The 26,692-nt window shown below is 36.1% G+C and overlaps 1 long non-coding RNA gene across 1 annotated transcript in view; it reads right to left on the bottom strand.

Annotated features, from left to right (window-relative positions):
- LOC123793475 (uncharacterized) overlaps positions 1-22,753 on the bottom strand; it is a 185,941-nt gene extending 163,188 nt beyond the window's left edge. The window contains exons 1-2 of the long non-coding RNA XR_006780005.2: positions 22,408-22,753; positions 15,546-15,613 (exon numbers count right to left, since the gene is read on the bottom strand). This is a non-coding gene — a long non-coding RNA (uncharacterized LOC123793475). The remainder of the gene's footprint in view (positions 1-15,545; positions 15,614-22,407) is intronic.
- Between the last annotated feature and the right edge of the window lie 3,939 nt (positions 22,754-26,692).

Raw genomic sequence — 26,692 nt, 5'->3', positions numbered from 1 at the left:
ATAATATTGCAGCATAGAATTCAGACCAACTAAATAGAATAGAGGTTTCAGAAAGACATAATGTCCCAAATGAAAACATGGACGTTCAATACATGACAGAGGTGACACTAAAGGACAGTGGGAAGCATGGTCTTTTGAATCAATTGTGTTAGGAAAATAGTGTATCAACTTGGGGGAAAAATTCAGTATGTAAGGAAAAATAATAGTCATTGCCATGTAGTATCTTGTTCCTAAGGGGATCTTTTCAATTTTTAAAGACTTTTAAGTCATATTATAGATAATTTATAGAAGAATAAGAAGAAAGAGACTATTTCATCAGAAATTTCAATAAGAATTTAAACATGGCTAGCCCAAACTTTATTCTATATTTTCCTAGTTTTGAAGATAGTCATCCAAAATGGACAGTATCTTCTGTATGAAACCAACTTCTAATTATTGTCATGTATAAATGATGAACACATCTATCTTGTAAATATTGGCTCCAGATTTCAAATACATCTCTGGTAGTTCCAAGTTCATTATTACTTCTGGTTCTTCTAGCACTTACATAGTCAAAACACAATAAAATTTCTTTGAAACATCAACAGCTCAGAGTGTTTTTCTTTTGCTCCAAAATTTGAAAGCATTCTCAGTTTTAGATCTATAAACACAAACTTAGTGATAAAACCAATGGATTTTGTTTCATATCTGTACCACTTCCTTCTGATGTCTTTTTCCATACCTGCTATCAGCATTTGTCTACTTATGGCCAAATCAAGAACATTTTAATGAATAGAAATAATTAAAGATGAAAGAATTGTGTCACATATCCTTTTAGGGGGAAAAAATGTCCAGATTCTTGTTGCAAAACTTTGTGCAATGATGTCATTCCAGTTGAATAAGTGAATGAAAACGTCCTGTTTTCTTTCCATCCTTAAAAATATATCATTCACTTGTTGATTTTTTGAATTTGAGAAAACTGACCTAGGATGTCATTATCTAAAGACTCATTGCTGAAACTGTGCTTATACAATCCACCTTATCATCATTAAGAGTCTGTGAAGTGCTATCTGTCTTATCTTCTGATTTCTCTCCTGAATCATCTGATATTTGTGAAAACTCTTCTGTAAATTTTCTTCTCTTCACCATTATATACAGAAAATTCTCAACTGTGTTCAAGAAAGCTAAGAGAATACTGCAGAGATGGTGTCTCCAATCATCTTTTACACTTTTTGAGAGATGGTGCAATATTTTGGACAAGGCAATAAGAAAACTAAGAAGGACCCAATGGCAGAAGTTTTGTTTTGTTTAGTTTTTCATTTCAGCATGAGCCTTGTAGGAAAATTCATTATTCTTTTACTTTCTTATTGTTTCAATCTTTTCTTTCTTTAGCATAGTTAGGAATAATTGATGAGCAATGACAAAACAAATCCCACTATGATAAAAATAGCCAGGTATTTCAAGATATAGGAAAATAAGGCCACTGAGATCCTATTGTATAACTTTGATGATACCTGCAGATAAAATGAGTTTTGTTTATTAAAAATATTTTTTTCCTTTGAAAACTTCTAATAAAGAATAAAGTTCCTAAAATAGCAATTCTTATATATAGTTAAAAGAGCTCAAAAAAAAAAAACAACAAAAAAGACACTCAAAAACTAGAAGTGGGTTCAATGAATGCTGCTGTTATCTCAAAAGTTAACTTGCACTCCAACCTTGCATTAGGTGAACTAAAGACCTAGACGTGAAAGGCAAAGCTCTAATGCTTTTTAGAAGATACTCTATCGAAGTGTCTTCATGATCTAATTTGGCTGTAATGTGTACTGGGCTTTGAAGTTTAAAAGAGCCTTAGTTGATTTTAATGTGCAGACAAGCTTAAGAAACACTGAGCCCAGGAAATTTTTTTATTGATATTTTTCATGAAGACCAAAGTTTAGATTTGTCCATTTTTTTGTCTTTAAGTGGATCCCTTTCTCTTTCTTTTAAGTTTTTATTTAAATTTCAGTTAGTTAACATACACTGTAATATTAGTTTCAGGTGTACAATTTAGTGATTCAATATTTATAATAGCCAGTGCTCATCACAACAAGTACACTCCTTAACCCCCATCACCTATTTAATTCATCCGCCCATCCCCTTCCACTCTGGTAAACATGTTTGTTCTCTATAGTTAAGAGTCTGTTTCTTAATTAGCCTTTCTCTCTTTTTCCCTATGCATGGATTGCCTACTTTTTTTCTGTTTTCATTCAGCAATGATTTAAGTAAAAAAAATACTCAATATGCCATCTTAAGGAAGATTATATTATTACATATCTTTAATTTCCTCTAATAGTACTGTATATCTTTCTAAGAAAATATCTGTGTGTGTGTGTGTGTGTGTGTGTGTGTGTGTGTATATATATATATATATATATATATATATATATAATGCAGATACCCATATTGTACATATTAGGATGATACACACAAACATATTTAAATCCAATGATCGCCTTTGGGAAAAAAAATATCAATATAGAACTGAAAATTCATCACCTTTAAAATCATTTTGAAGAGCCAGTAAGAGTACAGCTGTGCATTTTGGCACGATTATACACATTCTATTTTTGTAGTAATGATATTTTAACTCATAAGCAGCCACTTAAAAAAAATCTTGGTGCCTGGAAAAGAAGAGAAATTTTTCTCTTCTGAGGCTCAACAAAAGATATTTAATTATGCCATGTTAAAATTTCCATCACTGCATTTCCATTCGACAATAGCACTGCTGCGATTGAAAGATGAGTCAGAGAGATAAAATGAAAATTGAAACAGGAAATATCAAGTTAGAGGCTTGGTTGTCTTGTCTCCCTTAGACTGATTAGACACAACCATTTGAAATGTTCCCTTCCGCTGCAATGAAAAGGCAACTATAATTGACACCAGAATCAATCAGTCAGAGGTGAAAAATGGGCCAAATCTGTAATAGCAGAGCATGCGATGACAGTAACTCTTTAGAGAGAGCCATGATCAATTGAAATCCAAAACTTATTGCCAACCAAAAGAATAGACTTCCATAAATATTTTATATAAAACAACATGCCCATATTACCCTATGTAATAACCTGTTTCATGAACTATTTTGCATGAGAAATTAAGCTGACATGGCACCTGCAATATTACTGTGTGTATACCATTTTTTTTTTTTTTTGGAATTTCAAGTTTTCATTATATGTATATCAACAGAAAAACTATGACAATTTTCGTTTTATCTATCCAAAAGATGCTTGGATTTTAGAAACAACAACAGCCAACCAATCAATCAAACAAGCAAAAAAAACCCACTATCAATGATCAGCCTTATGGCACATTAAGAAATGTGTATAGAGTGAGGTGGTGAAGGGAAATTGCATGGGGGATAATGAGCAGGTAAGAAAAAAATCACAACAAAGAAACAGTCTGGCATAAAACTACCACAAGGCCACAAGTAAAGGAGAGAATGGTGGCTTGGGGTGCAATTTTGAGGCTGTACTGAAAATTATCTCTCTATAACTATCTGATGGTGTGGTGTACACTGGGGAAAAAAGAGACATGTGTATAAGTTGAAAAAGCTGAATTATTTAAATCCTACAACACCTTAGAGCCCTAAACAACATCTCTGATAAAACAACACAGAAGATGGAAGCAGTCATTTCCTCTCTCACCTGCCAGAGCCACCAGAGAACTATACAAGTAGAGTGTTTCCATCAGTACCTGGAGAGATCGGGAGGATATAAATTTCACTGATAGATCTCCAGCTCACAAACCATGGGATATCAAGCTCCAAGCACTATCAGCTTATCAGACGTGAGAGTAGCTGATTATTTAAATATATTTGTACATATACCTGTATTACCTATTTTTATAAAAAATTCAAATTTCCTTTAAAATTTTGGTATTTTTTTTCCTCATTTCCAATACTGGTGTTTTTTTTTTTTAATTTTTGGTAGATTTTATCTACCATAATCAAATTTTCCAGAGATTTGCTGGATTTATTCTAGTTATTCATTCACTAGAACAGCTATCAGTTTCTTTCTAATCAATATGTAATTTTATATGTATTTTATCCCGTTCCTTAGTTTTTATAAGGTTTGATCCCCTTTAAACCTTTGAATGGTTAGTTTAATAATCTCATTTTTTACTAAAATAAATAACTAAAGTCAGGAAACTTTCTGTGAGTAATATTTGGGCTGCATTTTATTAGTTTCAAAATGCAGTGCCATTATCTTTATTATTTTTTAGACACTTTTATTTAACAAATGCTCTTTTATTCAAGTGTATATATAAATAGATATACATATAATTTAAAATATATTATTTTTAAATTTTAAGAAAAGGTAGATCATATCAATAAGCAGAAAAGGACTGCCATACAGTGCTGCCTACCTCAGGGCCATATGAGATGATTCTTTCGTTCTTTTCATTTTCATGTCATTAGCAGATAAGTGTGGTTTTATTACCTAGGCAATCAAGTTCAATACCTGTCAATATGTAGATATTAAAGACTACCTAATAACCTTAATCCCAACTGGTTCCTTCCAAATATCTGAAAACCATATGAAGCATCAGTGGAAAATTTATGTGAGAACTGTAAGTTATTTAAACATGAACTGTAATAGATACTGGATAACATTAAATCTAAGTATGTTAAAATATATCATTTGTTATACTTCCCACCATGATTTCTCCTGAGAGATGTTTGCAATGAACTACTAGAATTGATCAATAAAAACCCATCCATTCAGTTTTGCTCCGATGGATGGAGCATTTGTTTTTGAGGAGACACATTAATAGACATCTGCTCCACCATAAGTCTGAATGTTTTTTGTTTGTTTGCTTTTGTTGATCTATTGATTGATTGACTGCCTTCTTATTCTCTGAGTGTGGAACCAGTGCAATGTTACCATGTACTGCTACGCTGCCATTGGTTCATTATTCACTATTGCAGGTACAGAGAAGGCACTGTAACAAGAGCATGGTCATATGAATGGTATACAAGGATGGTATAGCTTCAAATGAATCCTGAGAATTAATATCATTAATTTTTTCAGTACTAATAAAAATGAATTATCAAATGTAAAGTGATAAAAATACTGAAGTCAAAATAAGAATAAACTCTCTTTTTGAAAGTAAATACCTGATTGTTTAGAAACATCTAGTGTTGTACCTCCAGTATTAACATCATAGAGAAATAATTAATAGCATGGTTATAAATATAGTTAGTGTCATGGTTAGCTTATAAATTTTTTGAAGATACAATCTCTGAATGCAAAGGGTTTAATTACACTCATTCTGAGATACTGTATCATATTGTCTTCAGTCCATTTAAAAATAGGGATAAATTTCCTCCGAAAAATCTTATAAAATATTCCTGATATGGAAGAAAATCTAAATAGATGGTTTTTGAAATTTAAAAGAAGCAATTACTGGTCCCTTGGAAGTCTTTTTGAAAATAGCTTTTAAAGCCTGCTAGATAAGTAGCAGTAGGCCCAAAAGGGGAATACAGAAATTATGCATGAAGTGGCATTTTATATGTAGGAATCTTTCCTGGAAGTTAAAAGCTGTTTGGAGAAATTAAAAGGCTTTGGGGAAGTGGGCAATAAGTTGTAAACATCTTCCTGGATTATGTGGCAAGATATAACGTCATTTTCAATTTTATTTTGTTTTATTTTTTATTTTAGTTTATTAATTTTTTGAAGAATAATTGACATGATATTGTATTAGTTTTAGGTGTACAACATTTTCCATTTTAAATGAGGAAATTGTTTTGGAAAAGGATTGAAAGACACTAAATCAAGGTATATTGAATAAAGTTATACTTCAGTTCCTATGGGGAATTGGTACTTATATTTAATGTGATATTACATTTAAACTGACTGCAATATATTCATTTATAATTACACATTTGTGTTTGTATCTGTTTCTGTGTTTATATTTGTATTTAGAGCAAGGTCATTCCCACACCGAAAAATAAGAAATAATGAAGATGTGGTTCTAGAAATTGTAAATAATTCCTGAAAGACATAGGATCAAGGGCAATATAGGAATGGGATGGTCATGGGGGCTTCCCCTCCCCAACCCACTGCAGAAAATAGCTACAAATCTGACATAATGCTAGAAGAAGCTCCTTGAAGTCCCCTGAGAGGGAACAGATGCTGCAGACTCTGCTAGGGAGCTCATTCTAGGAGGAGGGGAGAGGATAATATGAGTCTCTGTTTTCTGTGGCTTTTAATCTGGGGTATCATAACAAGACATAATTAGTTTTAGAATTAAAAAAAAAAAAACAACTTTGTTCCCTTATAGAACAAAATGCTTAATTTGTAGGAAAAAGGGTAACAAAAACTTTCAACTTTAGGACACTGGTGAAAAAAAAAAAAAAACTACAACAGGGTGAAAGAAACAGGAAATATTTGACATTAGAAGAGAGGCAGTTTTGTGTCCAAAACTATAGCTGAAGGAGGGGCAAGAGGTCAAATTCCATTATTCAGGGACCAGGGACTGCCAAAAATTAGGGCATTACCAAACCATCAGAAAACACCCCCACACTACCATTTACCACTAGGCTAAGAAGTCATAGTTAGGATCTTCCCGGAACAGCAGCGAGAGGCAGATTTCACAGAGGTACAGTGCAAAGGGAAGACAGAAGGCATTGCTGGAAGAATTTGAAGTCTGTGGTGCGCCTGAGTAACTATAGCAACAACAAACCTCAGACCCTACCCAGTCCCTGACTACAGTAATTCAAACACCAACACTAAAAGCCTACCCTCTCACTATAACTAGTGAAAATGTTTCTCAAAAACAAAAGACAAATAAAGACTTTTTAGATGAACAAAAATGGAGAATTCATTCCAGCACACCTACTATATAAGAAATGTTAAAGAAAGATTTTCAGGCGGAAGGACTATGATACCAGACGGCAATATGGATTTGCACAGTACAATGAACAGTACTAGAATAAATGTAAGTAAAATAATTTTTTTTCTTATTCTGAACGCAATTAAGCTTGAAATTATAACTGGCCGTTATATTTATATTTATTTTATATAATTATATTTATATATTTATATATATATAAATATATATTTATATATTATATTTATATAATTATATTTATAATTATACCATAATTAAATATGGTATAAAAGAGTTGTATGTCTATAGCCTATGTAAAAGTAAAATGTATGCCAACCATAATACAAAGGACGGGAGTGAGGAATTAGAAATACGCTGTTGTAAATTCCTCACACTATATGTGAAGTAGTATATTATTCAAAGGTAGAATGATTAGTTAAAAAGCTACATTGTAGACTATAGGCAACCACTAAAAATGTAAATATTTTTGTCTAGTAACTTGACCTAATTGATACTGAATGAACACTTCACCCAATCACAGCAGATACACATGTTTTCAGTTGCATAGGACATCATCAAGAGAGATTATATTCTTGGCCATGAAACAAATCTTAACAAACTTCAAAGAACAGAAAGGATACAAAGTATGTTTCAATAATTAGGCTAGGTACCAATTACTAAAAGCTATCTGAAAATCCCATGACTACTTAGAAATTAAACAGCACACTTCTAAATAACCCATGCATCAAAGAGGAAGTACTAAAATAAATTAAACTCTATTTTTAACTAGGTGAAAATGAAAATACAACATATCAAATTTTCTGGGATGCAGCTAAAATAATGTTTACAGGAAAATGCTTAGCACTGAGTGCTTATATTAGAAAAGAAAAAAAGTCAAATAGTTAATTTATGCTTTCACAAAAGGAAATTAGATAAGAGCAAACTAAACCGAATTCAAGCAAAAAGATCAATAATAATATAGATAAAAGCATAAACCAAGACAGTATGGTATTGCTGAAACAATAAACACCTGAATCAATACAGTTGAATAGAGAGCCCAGAATAGATCCAAACTATTGAATGATTTTTTTTTAAGATTTTATTTGATGTACTGGTCAGAAAGAGACAGCACAAGCAGGGGGAGTGGCAGGCAGAGGGAGAAGCAGGCTCCCTGGTGAGCAAAGAGCCTGATGCAGGACTCGATCCCAGGACCCTGGGATCATGACTTGAGTGGAAGGCAGACGCATAACCGACTGAGCCACCCAGGTGTCCCTCAAGTGATTTTTTTTTTTTTAAGTGCAAAGGAAAGGCAATGAATAAAAAGGATGGTCCTTTCAAGAAATGCTTAACAATTTGGGCCTCCATATACATAATCGCCTCAATTCATATCTTACACCTTATGTAAAAATTAACTTAAAATGTATTACAGCTTTAAATATAAACCATAAAATTATAGATCATCAAGAAAAAAAGATCATCATAGTAAAATTTTGTGACCTTGGGTTAGGAGGCAAAGAGTTCTTTAAATACAACAGTGAGAGCTCAACTTATAAAAGGATATAGAAATTGTACTCTCTGTCTGTGAAAGACATTGTTAAAAGAATGAACGGACAAGCAGACTGGACAAAAATATTCATAAAACATACACTTCTGACACACAACTTGCAACTGGAAATTATAAGAAACTATTAAAACTCAATAAGAAAATAAATCAATTAGAACTGCCAAAAATTTTTAACAGAAACTTTATCAAAGAAGATAATATGTATAGTTCAGTTCACAAAATAAGTCTTTGGTCCTTTAGAAAGATTTTGAAAAGTTCTTGAGACAAAGATGTCCATGATGTGGAAAGACTGAGTATCAGGCTTAGTAGTAGTCCCACTGGTTTCATAAATGAATGGAAGCTAGTAGGTCCTAAGATGACGGGAAGCATGGTATGGTCCAACAGCAATCACTCTGAAGGTCTGTTAGATAATATATCAGGTGTCAGAGGTGTGTGACATACACAGCTATGGAGTCCTCATTAGAAACAGCTGATCAGATTCTGAGAGGACAACAAGCAGCAGAGAGATGAGAGGTAGCAGTTACCTAGTCAGCTCTGTCACTTCTAGCAAAATAGCTCGGGCTGAGGGGAGTGGCTCCAAACCAAGAAATTTACTACCCATTGCAAGATCAAATGATTCAGAAGCCACCGACTACTAAAATGGTTGTCAGAAGTGCAGCTGATTCTGAAAACTTCATTCTGAAATTGTTTTGTATCCTTTCCTTATTTATGTCTATCTCAAAACATAAAACATCCCCATACTTACATACTAGTAGTCTCATTCAAAGCATTTCCGTTCATTTGACAACATTAACTGTTGCTTACTATATAACTAGAAGAGCCTTCTAAAATCACTATTACCAAGGAAGAGGAATAGGGAATTAATAACACCTAGATCTGATTTGAGTTAATCTTAAAGTTCATTACTGTGCAAAACTGAAAGTCCTGTTTTTAGTAAATGGCTTTGGAAGTCCTAGTAGTTAACATTTAATGGTGTTGGTTATGAGTTAGGACCTAGGTGCGTGCCTCTTAAGCTCCAGTGTGCATGTGAATTCCTTGGCAACTTGTTCATGGCAGATTCTATTGCAGTAGTTCGGAGGTGGGGCCCAAGATCTTGCATTTCTCACAAGTTCCAAGATGATGCCGTTAGTCTGTGGAACACATTTGGAGTTGCAAGAACCTCGAATGTTGACTGTTTCTCAACACTGAGTAAATCTCCAAAAACCCTACGTATTCATACACCTGGGCAAAGAAGATGAAGCTGGTATTACAGCAGGTCTAAAGGCAAAACCGGGCTGCACTAAACACAAGAAACATTTATGGCTTTAAACACATAGCCTTCAATCTCTAGGTTCTCTTCATATCACCACATTAAAAAATCCTTAATTCCAATCTAGAAAATTTACTTTCGCATGTACTAATACAAATTTTAGCAAAAGTCTCTTTTAAAAACCGGGAAAATAAACATCACTCACAAGAAAACTGTAATCGAAGTTTAGATAAGTGATGTATTTGAAAAATTATTTAGAAACAATATTAAATTGGAAGATCATGTTATTAAATGGGGGAGATCAAATTCCTCATCATTTTACCTTAGCAAGTAACACATAACATTTTAAAGACTGTTATCTACTTGTCAAAAATTTATTAAATTTTAGGTGAATGAAGTATTTTAAATGAATCTCTCCTCAATTTATGGCCACCTCTGAGTTGAGAAATGAAGTTATTTTTTCAGGGATAATTTATTCATTGATTTTATTTCGTATTCTTTCTCCTTTAGGATACAAAATAGTAAGCCTATCATAACTGAGATTAGAAATGCCATTTCTTTAGCATAATGCTCATTCAGGCAATGAAAGAAAAACAAGAATAAAATAATCACCTCGTCTATGCAATTCGTTTCATGTTCATTATGATACCTTGTAGTTTTCTATACTATTATTGGGACAGAATTCTATTTTCACTTTAAATAATAATAATAATTAAATAAAATAATTTTTTCTTCATTTTCCTAAACCTGTTTCCTATTAAACTATTTATATTTTATCTTTAAAATTGACTTTTCTCATCACCATATAATTTCATTTATATATTTCACAGGTTTCTTTGTTGAGGTCCCTTGTTCACTAATGTGCATATACTCTTAGTATGTGTAAGTAGACACAGCCAGTGCACACACTTTGTGAGTTTTCTAAAAGTATAACTTTAAAATAATTATCTTTCATTTTAGCTTCTTTAACAATATTGTCTTCTTGGGCCTCTAATTTAGTCTCTAAATTTGTAAGCAATATATTTAAATGCATTTTCTATTAGCAATAATGTTAGTTACTTTTATATTAAAGTAAAAATAACTTTTTTACAAGTTATTACAAGATTATTAGTTATTACAAGATTAGTAATATATAATTAAAAGTAAATTAAATTTTATATAATTGAAATACATTTGCATATTTAATTTGTGGCACTGACAAATAATATCACTATTCAAAGAATCAATTCAAGAAGCAGATCATTTATAAATATATGAGACTGTAAAAACCATAAAACTATGTAGAGTAAAATGGATAATGAGAAGTTCCTACTTTTTTTTTTTTTTTTTGGCCTTATGCTCAGCATGCTCCAACATTTGGAGATGTTTGTTTAGATTATACTGAATGCTATGCAGTCATTATTTCATCAGTGGGCTCTCTCCACTGCATATTTCATAGCATCACAGACATAGCATGTGTACATTTACATAATTATTGCATCGACAACATTAGGTAAATATATACAAACCACTTTTATCCTTCAAGGTTAGTGGTATTTTCGGAAACTTTCTTTTTAAAAAATACTTCCCCATTTCTGAGGCTCTCTGAATTCTCTATACTCTCAATCAGGTAAATAAAAAATTACCTTTACTTCTAAACTCAACTATTTACAAATAATGGAATAAAATTTCACTTGATGCATATGAATAATTTTCATTTGCATATAGTTATTTAGGGCATCCTGACATTCAGTTGATATTCTTAAATCCATATTCATTTCACCTGCTGTGTTCACTGCACATGACATTATACATTGTTAGCATTAAGCAAATTATATAATGGTAATACATTTTTTCCAGTTAATGAATAGTTCCTAGTCTAAAATGCTGGGTTAAGTAATATTAGCAATTGTCTTACTACTGGATCTCTCAGAACTAGTAATATGTTAATGTATATTATGACTTCTAAGGAAAAAAAAATTCAGTATTTCCCAAGCATTTCTGATTATGGAACCTGTTGTTTTGTAGAATATGCCTCAAAACTGTTATACTGTGGAATATAATTTGTTGGGGGTGGGGGGAGTTACACAGAGTATTGTGCAAGAAATAATGGGAAGACATGCAGATTTTTAAATGGTCACTCATCTTAATAAATACTTATTTGAATACACACCCATTAAAAGAATATAGCATATTTATGAAACATATAAAATGTGATTAATAAAATAATTTATTTCCATAAAATCTGAGATTATTGAGTTCCTGTCAAACTATAACTTATCTATCACAATTTAGGAAATGTTTTATGGTAAGGACAAGTTAGTATAGATTTGATAGATCTTGGGTTTAAATTACTCCTATTAGATTATATGTAATTCCAGGTACCACATTTTAAAAGAGAGGCAAACTGTTATCTGCTGGAAATAGAGGAACTGAAATGGTAAATGGGCCACACATTTGGTGACCAGAAGTTTTGATACTGAGTAGTGAATAAAGGAGAAAACAGAGTCTTTCCTTTACAATATGGGGTTAATTGTTAAAAGTGTAACTTGGGGAAATGTGGATTTCTCTGGGAACGGAAATACTAAAAAATAAACAAATTTATTGTTTCCTAAAGAGAACACAATGGCCAGAAGATGAAATGTTTCAAAATACACTTCCAAACTTAACATTCTATGATTCTGCTCTCCAGGAATAAAAATGTAAGCTTTCTATTGTGTTATGCGTGGAATTATTCACAAGTTCTGAGTAGACTGAAATAAAATCAGTTCACAAATCAGCCAAATCTGTCCTATATTTATTTTATTTGATCAATATGTAAATACTGAAGAGATAATAAACACCCAAATCCTAGGAAACCCAATGGCTTTGGGCTCTTGAACAAGTGAATTCCTTCCTTCCTTTGATTCTACCTGACCTTTTACAAAAGAACAACTAATCTCCAGATCATTAGGTTTGAAATTGCTACAAAAATTAGTATAATTTTGAAACAATAGATGGATGGGGAGATATAATTGTCTCAAATAACTAGGCCAAGATAGGCATTTTAATAAATGATGTTGGGACAACTGGGTAGCCATTTAGAAAAACATGAACACAAATCCTATAAGGTAACATACAGCTAGATAAACTCTAAGAAAAAAATGACTGAATTCCTCTATCACCTGAATGTATGAGAAAGCTTTCAGACTATAAAACAAAATGCAGAAGTAACAAATGAATAAATTGATAAATGTGACTAGCAACTTACAAGTATACACTTCTACATTGCTAAAAATACCTTAAAATCAAATATAAATTAAAAAACTGGGAGAAAATGTTTGCAAAATATATCACAAACAAAAGAAAAAACGCATGACATATAAAAATCAAGGCCATTTTTTTTTTAATTGAGGAAATAAGGACTACAGCTTCTAGCCAAAATGGAGTAAGAACGATCAGATTTATCCTGTCATCTGAAACAACTGCGGCAAAACATACGACACAATGACATTGAAGACACTGGACAAAAAGATATGCGACACTGAAGGACAACAGTCACTGAGAGACTGGAATCAATGAAGTGAACCCATGATTGTTCTAGGTAACTGGGTAACATCCTAGAGAAACAGTCTGGAGACGAGTGGTGGAGGAAGAACCTAGGCAAAGCACAGTGGTTCCTCTGGGTTGAAGAAATGGAGCTAGGGTCTAAGGAAACCAAGACAGCTTCACCGGGCAATTTCACAAGGCAGAGCACTAGAGAGAAGAGAGCTGAACACAGAGAAAATGCCACAGCTCTCAAGAGCATCCCCGTCAACATTCAGTTGAATACTGATCAGCTCATTTGTGCGAGGAGAGTGAGGTCTTGGAAAGAATCACTAGAAAGATTATAAGAAATAGAGTTCCCATAAGGCTTAGAAAAATTTTTGTGCTCACCAGCCTGAGTGGGGAAAAAAATGTGTAATTAATGGGATAACAACTAAGATACTAAGAAGACTCTTGCCTCAGTGGTAGAGAAAGATTAATCCATGTCTAAACACAGCTTTGGTCCCACGTAACAAAAAGTAGGATCAAACTCATTACTCTTTCCAGGTAATTTTATCATGTTCCACAAAAACCATTCAAGGATATTTATAGGAAAACAAAATTGCCATACACATAAGAAGACAACATTTACAATTGTCCAGAATCTAATTTAAAAAATCACCAGGAACGCAAAAAAGTACAACCCAAAATACTAAATGAAAATATAACCCAAAATGAGGGAAAAAAAAAATCAATTCATTAAAACTGACCCAAAAAATGAAACAGATGATAGAATGGGTAGACATGGAAACAGTTATATTCAAAAGACTGGAGGAAAAAACTGGACATTTTAAGTAGAGACATGGATGATATAAAAAAGTCCCCAAATACCTTGAGGTGAAAATAAAAAAACACACTGGATGGAATTAACAATAGGTTAGACTTGCAAATGAGATTAGAGAATGTGAAGACAGCAATAGAAACTCTCCAAAATAAAACACAGAGAGAAAGAAAAGAAAGAGATCTGAAAAACAAAGCCCATTGGCCAAATTCAGCCCTCTTGTTTTCATATTGGTTGTGGCATTTTCCCCACTATAACAGCAGCACTGAGTAGCTTGTGCCAAGGACTATAAACCCCAGAAAGCCAAAAATAATTGTTATCTTTACAGAAAAGTTTGGCAACCCTCGTTCAAGCCAATGCAAGAAGACAAATAGGATAATGGGATGGTGATGATGACAGTAGTAACAGTAGTAGTTGTAATAGTAGCAGTAAAGTACAATATTTGCTTAGGAGGAAATAAAACTTGTATTCACAGACAACATAATCATTTACATAGAAAATTCCACTGAATCTATTTAAAAGCTACCAGAACTTGTGAGTTTAGCAAAATTATTGGCTAAAATGTATATAAAATTTAAGTGCATATCTTTATACTGGCAAAGGACAATCAGAAATTAAAATTATAGAAACAATACCATACACCATATATGCTGCATTAATAATACGAAATACTTATAAATTGAGTTGACAAAAATATGTTCAATAATTATAGACTGAAAACTATAAAACTTTGCTCAGAGGAACTAAAGAAGACTCAAATGGGGAATTGACTGCAAAGGGTCACAGGTGATTTTTTAGTAATGGAATAGTCTAGGTCTTGATTGTGGGGGTAGATGCATGACTGTATATATATCGTCAGAACTCATCACAATTGTACACCTAAAAGGGTGAATTTTATTGCATTTAAATTATATCTCAATAAGCTTGTCTCAGACAAATCCTATTTTTTTTAAAAAAGAAAGTGCCAAAGACATAAACAGACAATTAAAAATAAAATATAAAATTAAATATACGAATGATGTAAACTTATGGTAAAGGAAACAAAAATAAAAAGTATACTACAGTAAAATTCCTCATATATCAGCTTGGCCCAAAGTCAAAAGTTTAGCTACAGAGAAACAAGTACTCTCATACACTGCTGTCAGAAGGCAAAAAAAGTACAAGGATTATGGACAAATCCGGCAATAACTAACAAAACTACATGCTATTTTTCCTTCTTCACTGAAATTCCATTTCTAGGAATTTACCTTGAAGTTATCACCACAATAATAAAAAAATACATATGCATGGATTATATATTATAGGATTAATTGTTATCAAACAACGTTGGATAGCACTAAATGTTTCAATATAGAACGTCACTTGAATTAACTATGGTACATGAGCATAAAGAAATTCTTTGCAGTTAAAAAAAAAAAAAAAACAAGGAACAGCTATAGACATGAATGTGGAAGGAGTTCAAGGATATATGAGGTGAAAAAAGCAAAGTCCAGACAAATACGCACACCCACACTTACACTTGTAAGAAAGAAGAAATAAGAAAGCATGCATAATTTTCTTACCTAACAAGTTGAAACACATGTACTCTACTTCCAGTATGAGATGTCACAAGGAAATACTGCTGTCCTCTCTGCAGAAAACAAGTGTAAAATTGCAAAATATTACTTAAAAATCACCATTTCAGGCACTAAAAAAAAGAAAAACTAAGTTCAGATAACAACTTCAGAAGTGTTCATTCAAGATAAATTGTTTGTGTTGTGTGAGCACACTAATTTTGTGGTATTCTTGCCTGAGGGCATTATAATCCCACCCTCACTTAAAGCTGTATCAGCCAAAGACAGTATTTTCTGAGGTAACCATCAGAGCTCCCGGTATTTTAAGAGGAAGATTGTGGAAATGAGAGACATGGAAAATGACTGAGAAAATGAACTTATCACACAACCCACCCTTGCTGGAAGGCTGAGTAAACTACATATACCTGAGGAGACCCTAGACTCCCCAGACCTGGAATTTTCTGTCTCCTTGAATGTGTTCCTCAAGTCATATACACAAGTCAGTCAGCATAAGGTGGAAGCCTTCATTGTTTGAGGTATCTGAGCCTAATCATACTTAAACTTTTGTCTGACTTTAGCAGGAAAAACCTCTTTTAAAAAAGAAAAGTAAAGCATAGATATGGCATACCACAGAGAGACAGATTTCAGTGTTAGCCCAGAAAATTTTCCACTAAACAAATAAATAACGCTGCCTGGGTGGCTCATATGGTTGAGAATCTGCCTTCGGCTCAGATCATGATCTCAGGGTCCTGGGATTGAGCCCCGTGTCAGGCTCCCTGCTAAGCTGGGGGCTTCTCCCTCTCCCTCTGCTTGTGCTCTCTCTCTCTCTCTCAAATGAATAAATAAAATCTTTAAATAATTAAATAAAACAAGTAAATAAATGAAAATGCAGAAATACGCAGAAAAACAAAACAGGATCAGAAGTTGTCTACATTGTCCCTTTTCCAATGATTAAATGTGCAAAGAAATACAGAATTGCCAAGAATTGGGGAAGAAAAAGAAGCCGACAAGAAGAACTCTGAATGTCTGAGTGTTTTTGGAGTTAACAGACTTCAAAACATCTTTCAAGCATAGGTTCAAAACTTAAAGGAAAACGAAGAATTACAGGATTATGTGCTAAGAATTAGTGAACAAATCTCATCAGAGAAGTAGAAACTGTTGAAAGAAGTCAAAGGGAAATTCTAGAATTGAAAAACAATAAAAATTCTCTAATGGAGTTAACAGCAAATTTGAGCTGTCAGAGAAAGAATCATTGAACTTCAAAGTAGACTAATAGTAACCATCTAACATCAAAAACTCAAGAAAAAGATGGAAGTAAAATAAAAAAATCTGAGAGATGCATAGCACAATACCCAGCATTGCACACTATGTGAAAGTACAAACCCAGAGGATGAGAAAAAGAGAAAGGAGAAGAAAAATACTCGAGGAGCAGCACCTGGGTGGCTCGGCCCCTTAAACATCTGTCTCTGGGCTCAGTTGATGAGCTCAGGATCCTGGAATGGAGCCTCAGGCGGAGCTCTCTGCTCAGCAGGAAGCCTGCTTCTCCTCTCCTGCTGCCCCTCCCTCTGGCTGACGCACGTGCGCGGGCGCACAGCCACACGCACGTGCGCACAGCCACACGCACGTGCGCACAGCCACACGCACGTGCGCACAGCCACACGCACGTGCGCACAGCCACACGCACGTGCGCACAGCCACACGCACGTGCGCACAGCCACACGCACGTGCGGGCATGGACTCGCTCCCGAAGAAATAAAATCTTTAAAAAAAATGTTTAAAAAAAAGAAAAATACTTGAGGAAACAATGGCCAAATCATCCCAAATTTGTTATAAAACAGTAACTTACAGATCCAAGAAATTTAACAAAACTCACATAGGCAATTACAGGATTGTTACAAAGGAAATCACATACGGACTCATCGCAATTAAACTACTAAAAGCCAAGATGTAACATTAACAAGAGCAAGAGAAAATTAATACAAAGCATATAGGGCAATGAATATTATTAATGGCTGAAATTCCACCAGAAATAATGGAAGCCAGAAGAATGGCATATTCAAAGCTGTTAAAAGGAAAAAAAGATTAACTTGGGAGTAGGAATTTTAAGTCCAGCAAAACTATTTTTCAAAAATTAAGTTATAAAAAAAGACATTTCTATATTTCTAAAGAAAACCTAAATTTGTTACTACCATATCTGCTACAAAGAAATGCTACTGCAATTAACTACAATAGCCGAACTATGGAAACAGCCCAAGTGTCCATCGACTGATGAATGGATAAAGAAAAGGTGGTACACACACACACACACACACACACACACACACACTCAGAGGAATATTACTCAGCCATAAAAAAAGATGAAATCTTGCCATTTGCAATGACATGGATGGAGCTAGAGATCATTATGCTAAGTTAAATAAGTCAGTCAGAGAAAGACAAATACCATGATTTCACTCATATGTGGAATTTAAGAAACGAAACAAATGAGCATAGAGGAAAAAAGAGATTGAGAAAGAGAGAGGCAAACCAAGAAACAGACTTGTAACTATAGAGAGCAAACTGATGGCTACCTGGTGGAGGGGGTAAGTTAAACAGGTGATAGGGATTAAGAAGTGCACTTGTCACGATAAGCACCAGTTGTTGTATGGAAGTGCTGAGTCATTAAATTGTACACCTGAAACTAATATTACACTATATGTTAACTAACTGGAATTTGATTAAACACTGGGGAAAAAATGCTGGCGCAAGTCCTTGAGACTGCAAAAAAAAAAAAAAAAGGCAGCAAAAGGAAGCTTGGATCCACGGGAAGGAATAAAGTCATTGCAAATACTAAATATGGATGTTAATATAAAAGCATATGTATATTCTTTTCTCCTTTTACTTTCTTTAAAATTAATGACTTTAAAGCAAATTTTGTATAATTATATTCTAGGGTTTATATTATACATACATGTAATACATATCAAAATAAAACAGGAAGAGGAAATGAAACTATATCAATGCCAAGTTTTTATATTTTAATGAAAGTAAATATGTATTTCCTTGGAATATACTGTGATAAATTGAAAACACCTATTGTAATCCTTAGAGCAACCACTAAAAAAACCACTAAAATGACTTCCCCCCATGGTGTGTGTTCCAATCCAGGTAGAGTGCATTTCAACAGGTCTGGCTTTCAGCAGGACAACAGCACCCCAGTGGAGACTGAGTAGTTTCCCTTTAGCCAGGAGTACAAAATAATTCACCCATCCCGCTGGAACATCTAACTGCAAATTCCAGTTAGATAATGTCTTTTCCAGGCATGATGGGGCTTGGTGTTCTCAGAAGCATAGCACATTGATCCATTGTGAGAGCTGGTACAGTGGCTGTTTCTTGCAACTTCCATACCTTTACAGTGCTGACTGTCTTAAAGGGGTCCTCAGTGTGGCCTATGGAGAAATAGGCCCTCTTGGTTGACTATTCAAATGTATTAAAGCCTGGGACATTACTGTATTCCACCAGGCCCAAGTGGTTTTACTTGTTAGTAATTTAATCTGCTGCTTTAATATTGCATTCTTCCTTTCTACTGACTCTACTACTTACGGGTTATAGTGGTGATAGAACCTCCATTCAATGTCATGTTCTTTTAACGGGTTTTGCACATCATGACCTTTGCAGTGTGACCCTTGATCACTGTTCATGTGAGGAGGGTATTGGTATAAGGCCCTCTGCTTTTCTAAGCCCCTAATGGTGGCAGCCTTGATTGCATAGTGACAGGGGAAAGCAAGGGTTAGGCCAGGTGAGGTGTCCACACAATCCAAGGCATATTTAGAACTCTCATTTTGAGGGATAAGGCCAATATAACCCATTTGCCAAGCTCTGACTAGTTAAGAATTGTTACCTAGTTGGATGGCCCCAGACTCTGTAGCAGTTGCGTTGGGCATTGTTTAGAACACCCAGGACATGCTATTATTGTGCTAATTCAGTCACTCCATTTCAAGAGCAAGCCAGCATTCTTGGCAATATGTCATCCCACCAGGGTGTTTCTACGCACCCAGTCTGCTGTATCTACTGAAGGGTCGGTTGCTAGGGCTCATAACCAGGCTAGGGCACCAGCTATTACCAGAAGTCTAGTGGAATTACTATTTTTTTTAAAGGTTTTATTTATTTTCTTGAGAGAGTGTGTGAGAGAGAGAAGAAGCCGGGGAGGGACATAGGGAAAGGGAGAAGCAGGCTCCTGGATGAGCAGGGAGCCTGTCGTGGGGCTTGATCCTAGTTCCCTGAGATCATGATCTGAGCCCCAGATGCTTAACCAACGAAGCACCCATGCACCCCATTAAAAGATTTATTTGTTTGTTTGTTTGTTTGTTTGTTTAAGAGGGTGGGGGCAGAGGGAGAGGAAAAGAGAGAATCTAAAGCAGACTCCCCTCTGAGTGGGCGGCCCAGCGTAGGGCTTGATCTCAGAACCCTGAGATCATCACCTGAACCAAAATCAGGAGTCAGCTGCTTAACTGACTCAGCCACCCAGGCGCCCCCAGGGTCATTACTATTTAAGTTTCTTTTGTATTAGGGGTCAGAAAGCATGAGATGCTTCTTCCATTTCATTGTCAATTGCTATAATAGCCTCCCCTTTGCTCTCCTCGCTTTCCCAGCGATTCCACCATGTAGTCTCCCAGTCAGGCTTTGTCATGGTGCTTGACATGTAATTCACAGCAATTTGTTTGCTACAGCTCTGCAAAATGGCACACTAAGATCTCCACCTTATCATCCTGCTGCCCCATCAGATCTCCACCTTATCATCCTGCTCCCCATCAGATCTCCACCTTATCATCCTGCTGCCCCATCAGATCTCCACCTTATCATCCTGCTGCCCCATCAGATCTCCACCTTATCATCCTGCTCCCCGTCAGATCTCCACCTTATCATCCTGATCCCCGTCAGATCTCCACCTTATCATCCTGCTCCCCGTCAGATCTCCACCTTATCATCCTGCTCCCCGTCAGATCTCCACCTTATCATCCTGCTCCCCGTCAGATCTCCACCTTATCATCCTGCTCCCCGTCAGATCTCCACCTTATCATCCTGCTCCCCGTCAGATCTCCACCTTATCATCCTGCTCCCCGTCAGATCTCCACCTTATCATCCTGCTCCCCGTCAGATCTCCACCTTATCATCCTGCTCCCCGTCAGATCTCCACCTTATCATCCTGCTCCCCGTCAGATCTCCACCTTATCATCCTGCTCCCCGTCAGCTCTCCACCTTATCATCCTGCTCCCCGTCAGATCTCCACCTTATCATCCTGCTCCCCGTCAGATCTCCACCTTATCATCCTGCTGCCCCATCAGCTCTCCACCTTATCATCCTGCTCCCCGTCAGATCTCCACCTTATCATCCTGCTCCCCGTCAGATCTCCACCTTATCATCCTGCTGCCCCATCAGCTCTCCACCTTATCATCCTGCTCCCCATCAGATCTCCACCTTATCATCCTGCTCCCCATCAGATCTCCACCTTATCATCCTGCTCCCCGTCAGATCTCCACCTTATCATCCTGCTGCCCCATCAGCTCTCCACCTTATCATCCTGCTGCCCCATCAGATCTCCACCTTATCATCCTGCTCCCCATCAGATCTCCACCTTATCATCCTGCTCCCCGTCAGATCTCCACCTTATCATCCTGCTCCCCATCAGATCTCCACCTTATCATCCTGCTCCCCATCAGATCTCCACCTTATCATCCTGCTCCCCGTCAGATCTCCACCTTATCATCCTGCTCCCCGTCAGATCTCCACCTTATCATCCTGCTCCCCGTCAGATCTCCACCTTATCATCCTGCTCCCCGTCAGATCTCCACCTTATCATCCTGCTGCCCCATCAGCTCTCCACCTTATCATCCTGCTGCCCCATCAGCTCTCCACCTTATCATCCTGCTCCCCATCAGATTTCCACCTTATCATCCTGCTCCCCGTCAGATCTCCACCTTATCATCCTGCTCCCCGTCAGATCTCCACCTTATCATCCTGCTCCCCGTCAGATCTCCACCTTATCATCCTGCTGCCCCATCAGCTCTCCACCTTATCATCCTGCTCCCCATCAGATCTCCACCTTATCATCCTGCTCCCCATCAGATCTCCACCTTATCATCCTGCTCCCCATCAGATCTCCACCTTATCATCCTGCTCCCCATCAGATCTCCACCTTATCATCCTGCTCCCCATCAGCTCTCCACCTTATCATCCTGCTCCCCATCAGCTCTCCACCTTATCATCCTGCTCCCCATCAGATTTCCACCTTATCATCCTGCTGCCCCATCTGTCTGCCAGCTCTGAAGCTGGCACAATAGTGGACAACTGCACGTCCTTCTCTAACCAAATCTATTCAACCAGCTTTCTGACTGGGACTTCAGCCTCTAGTTGGGCATCGGTGGCAGCCGAAATGCCCACAGTAGTAGCCAGCCCGCTGTGGCAGACATGTATTCCCGTCTGTGCCTCAGCACACAATACACAGTTTCTCAAACAAATACCTTAATGCAAGGGGCATTTGGGGGGTATCCCCATACTCACGTGGCAGTCCACAAGCATCTCACAGACAGGCCACCTCTCCCCACACTGAGATCAAGAGCCAACTCGGGTTTTCCCCAGCAAATGCCTTCTTCCCAAGACCCATTCCTTCCGTCTCCTGGCTAGCTAGCCAATTGCTGGTTTGCACCTTCGGGAGTTTCGCCAGGTGAAATTTGAAACCCCAATTGCTGGTTTGCACCTTCGGGAGTTTCCCCAGCTGAAATGTGAAACTGGCCCCCATACACAGAGGGCAAGGAGAAATCTATCAGGAAAGGCAGACCGCTCCAGAGTGGCAGGTGGCAGGTTTAATGAATAAGCAGGGGAATTTACTTACGAGGCTTGTCTTCAGCAGCCGCAAGACAAACAGATCTCCGGACCTGCCCGCCAGAATCTTAAAAGTTTATATAGAGGTCTTAATGGGGTTCAATCACGTATACTTCCAGAGAGCCTCAAGAACATACTACTCTCTCAAGATTCCTCCGGTCACCGAAATTGCTCAGACTATGGGAATGTTGGGCGGAACCTACATTCCAAGGACAGGAGCCTCCAATTGCTGCATCTGGCTGCCGGGTCAACTGGCGGTCATGTCCTCTTGATGACCTCCTCTAATTGGGTAAAGAATAGTGGGTTGTTTTTTTTTTGTTTTTTTTTTTCCTCTTTCAATACATGGTATGGGAATAACTGGGTATCCTTATGTAGATAAAGGACTATTGGCTAATAATTTCTTTATTCAATGGGTTATATTCCAGTATGCACTAATATATTTTATGCAGGTATTATCCCTTATTTGGCCCTTTGGAGCATTTTGTGGCTCTTTTAGTATAAGCGATAGAGCTAGAAGACTCATTTTGCCACCATCATAATAAAAATTGTTTGGTCAAGAATCACTAACGGATTCCATACCTAAGGGAGGATTTTGATGAGAAAACAAAAAGACCCAAAATAAGAAATATTTTATTTTTAAAACTGAGCTGTATTCTTCACAAATGTCAATATCATAAAAAGACTAAAGCATAACACTAGATTCAAAAACAGTAAAGGAACATGACAGCTAAATGTAGTACATGATGATGGAGAGAATCCTGTAATACAAAAAAATATATAAAAGGACAATATTGGGCAGCTGATAGAACTGAGATATGGATTTTCAACTAAAGTATTGTATCAACATTGAATTTCCTCAACTTCATAACTGTATTATGACTTTAAAAGAAATACACACAAAAATGTTATTAGAAATAAAAAGGGGTAAAGACACAGTGATAAAGCAAATATGCCAAAATATTTAAAAATTAATGAATCTGAGTAAAGGATATACTGGGGTTTTCTGTACTGTTTTTGCATGTTTGTAAGTTTGAAATTATTTCAAAATAAAAAATTAATAAAAAGTTTAAATAACCACATATAAGGTATTACAAAGCTCAAAATATTTCAACAAACTAGGGAGCGAAGTTAATTCAAGGAATGGCAATTACAAAGAAAACAATCAAAACCAAAATTAGTTTTTTAATTTAATGTAGGGAAATAATTGGCTTATTTCATCTTAAGTAAAAATGAGTTAAAATATAAATATAAGCCTCACGAGAAAGTAAACATTACATGAAAATAATTTTGTTCTTTTTACTTTCCATAAGGTTGAGCAATGGGTAGGTAGATAAGGATAGTAAGTATAACCAAAAGACATAGATATTTTTCTATTAAATTTTTAACCACTGAAAAAAATATTAATACGTAGAACATTCTCAAGTTACAGTTTATGCCAATGCACTGCAACAGAACAATACGTCACCATATATCATTCAATTAAAAGATCCCCTCTCTAGTTAATCTCAATACCCAACTGTCGTCCAGAATCGCTTCAGTTCATACACAAGAACAATTAGTTTTTTGATGCATTTATATGTAGTTATGATAATCTTACTGGTTGAAGCCAAATATTTTAATCTTGTGAATCATCATATTCATTAACCAAAACATTTGAGTTTGGGGGTACAGGGTTGAGAATTTTTAAAAAAAGGTTCTAAATTATGGGACAGAAATAGGATAAAAGAAAATATCCCTTTGGTCTTCTGGTGTTCAGAAATTATTCAAATTAATAAATTAATGGGGTTTAGGTATGTGAAATACAGCCTAAGGTCTAAGGGCATTCAACAAGGAAGTAGAGAAAACAAAAATATACCCATATTTTCAACTTTCTGTCCAGGGTTCCCTTCTCCACACTATACTTAACTGTTGACTAAAGTTAAATATCCTACAGACAAAATTCCAAAAAATATAGAAATACTTAATAAATTATTTATGAGCGCATGCATATGTGTTACTGTAAATCACAAAAGTATTTTTTTTAATTTGCTGAAATATTTATAATAGAATCTCTTGTGTTAAAAACCATGGAAATATGTTTTAACATTTTTATCACAATAATATATGGAAAATGGAAATGAATTAAATTCTAATAATAAAATAGTCACATTTTAGATTATCAAATTTAGATATCATTATGTAAATCCCTAGGGTTATTGGAGCAAGATCATGTCCTTGCTTCATGGTAGAGAATAGTTCTCCATTTGAATAATCAACTCTTGATGTGCTTTTATCGCGCCCTAGTAGAGAATGACCATAGGGCACTAAATGATCTTGAGACCAGTGAAACTAATTATCAGCTTGACATTAAAGATTCAGCCAGTAACAAAACTGAGTGGACACAGTAGAAAAACCCAGGATATGCTGAAAACTATTTACTTATAAATGGGCTCAAAGGTACACCAGTTCACCTACCTCTTCTTCAATTCACACTTACAGCCTTTTCAGTGTTTCTCATAACCAATTAACCCTTGGGCCTGAATCATAGATGTGTCCATGTAATATGTTGGCTGAAGCTGGGGATGGATGTTTGCTGCCCTTAAGGGTAGTCCAGAAGGAGAATGGTGAAGAGAAATCCTTCCAGAAGTCATAGCTATGAGTGGTACATTTGATTATAGACCTGTATGGAAGACAAGTTGGCCTGCAGTGTGGACATATATTGACTACTGGGCAGTGGGACTTATCTAGTGGGTCAAAAACCTGAGAGGACCAGCACTGAAAGATTGGGGACAAGAAAGTCTGGGGAAGAGGTATACGGATCTCTATACAGAGGAGGGCATAATATGTGTATCCTATAACTCATATAAAACCAACCAGAGAAGATATATTTCAGAAAAGTTGAAATTACCTGTCCTGGGGATGTCAGACAGATACTCTCATCAGCCACTCCAGTGACTGTATTGTGGGCCCATAAAAGGAAGGACTGTATTTGTAAAAACGGCAGCTACTGATGAACTAATACCATAGATTTCCTCTATGTTGATCTAGCTATTGATCCTACTGAATAAAGACTATGCCAACATCTGAGACAGATTTTGAGTCCCTTATATGACACCATTCTTCAGAAAGGTCATCTAGCCACTGTGACAAGTCAATTGTATTCTATACTTTCAACCTTGAAAGGGTCAGTGAAACTCCAGATGATATTCCAGATAATTCAACAATACAAATGACATGGACCAGCCAAAGTGCTGGCTAAAGGTAAAAACAAAACAAAACAACAACAACAAGAAGAAGCTCTAGAATGAGTGCTGGGAAAGGGAGGTGGCAAGAAATAATTATGGCCCAAACAACAGTTACAGCTCAGTCTTTTAATTTTCTTTAGTCTTTTAAGAAAGATTGGAAACACTTACCACCTTGAATAATTGGACTTGCAAATCCCCCTTCCTGAGAGAAGATTTGGATATCATAGGACCGTGACAGAGAATCTGAGTGGTCCACTGGGTGGATTTTATCAAATCCAATTCACATGCCACCCCTGAGTCACACAGCTTTACCTGCCTCCCGATCCTTCAGGCATTTGCTCAATGGAGGGCTCCAACTGTAACTGTTCTGACCTCATCTCTTAAGATCATTGGATATTTCAAGGTTTCTCAGAGTGAGGGCCAGGCTCTGACAGAGCACCAGTTGCTCCAGTGGAGCAGAAGCTCCAACAACCACGGCACCTAGTGGCAACTAGGGACTGATCCCACCCTTAGAGCCTTTGGCTCTTCCTACAAATTCTAGACCCAAATAAAAAGCCATGCTAAAGGTTATGACTGGATTCCTCAGCAGCTGTTCAGGAGGCATAGGCAACACAGCCTGGAAGGACAGGGACTAAATGCCTTTGGGCAGATTTTGACTAATGAGAGAAAACAAATTTGAAGGAGCCACAGAATGAATTCTTCTCCCTTGCTCTCCACGGAAGATTATTCTGAGGTACAACAGCTCCATATGGCCTATTGAGAGACATTTGCATGATTCAGTGAGTAGTTTTGTTTATAACACTGTAGCCACTTTAGAAACATGCCAGCATTTATTTGCCTTTCCCCCCCTCCTTTCTCACTTCCTTTTTCCTTTACAAATTGTTTCTCTGGCTTTACACTCCCTAATAAAACATCACATAAGCTCTATTTCTGTGAACCCAAGCTAAGACATGTTGGTATGAAATAATGCTTCTATACACTACAAAAAAATTATATAAACTTAAGCAAAAATGAAGTGAGCATCTTACCTCATCTTTAGAATTATAGGTAATTCAAGCTCTCTATTGCTGC

The sequence above is a fragment of the Ursus americanus genome, chromosome 35 (genome assembly GCF_024610735.1).
Source record: "Ursus americanus isolate L20-20 chromosome 35, mUrsAme1.1.p, whole genome shotgun sequence".
In the NCBI taxonomy this organism is placed as follows: domain Eukaryota; kingdom Metazoa; phylum Chordata; class Mammalia; order Carnivora; family Ursidae; genus Ursus; species Ursus americanus.
The sequence above is the reverse complement of the archived record's forward strand: the minus strand, read 5'-3'. Positions and strand labels throughout refer to the sequence as shown.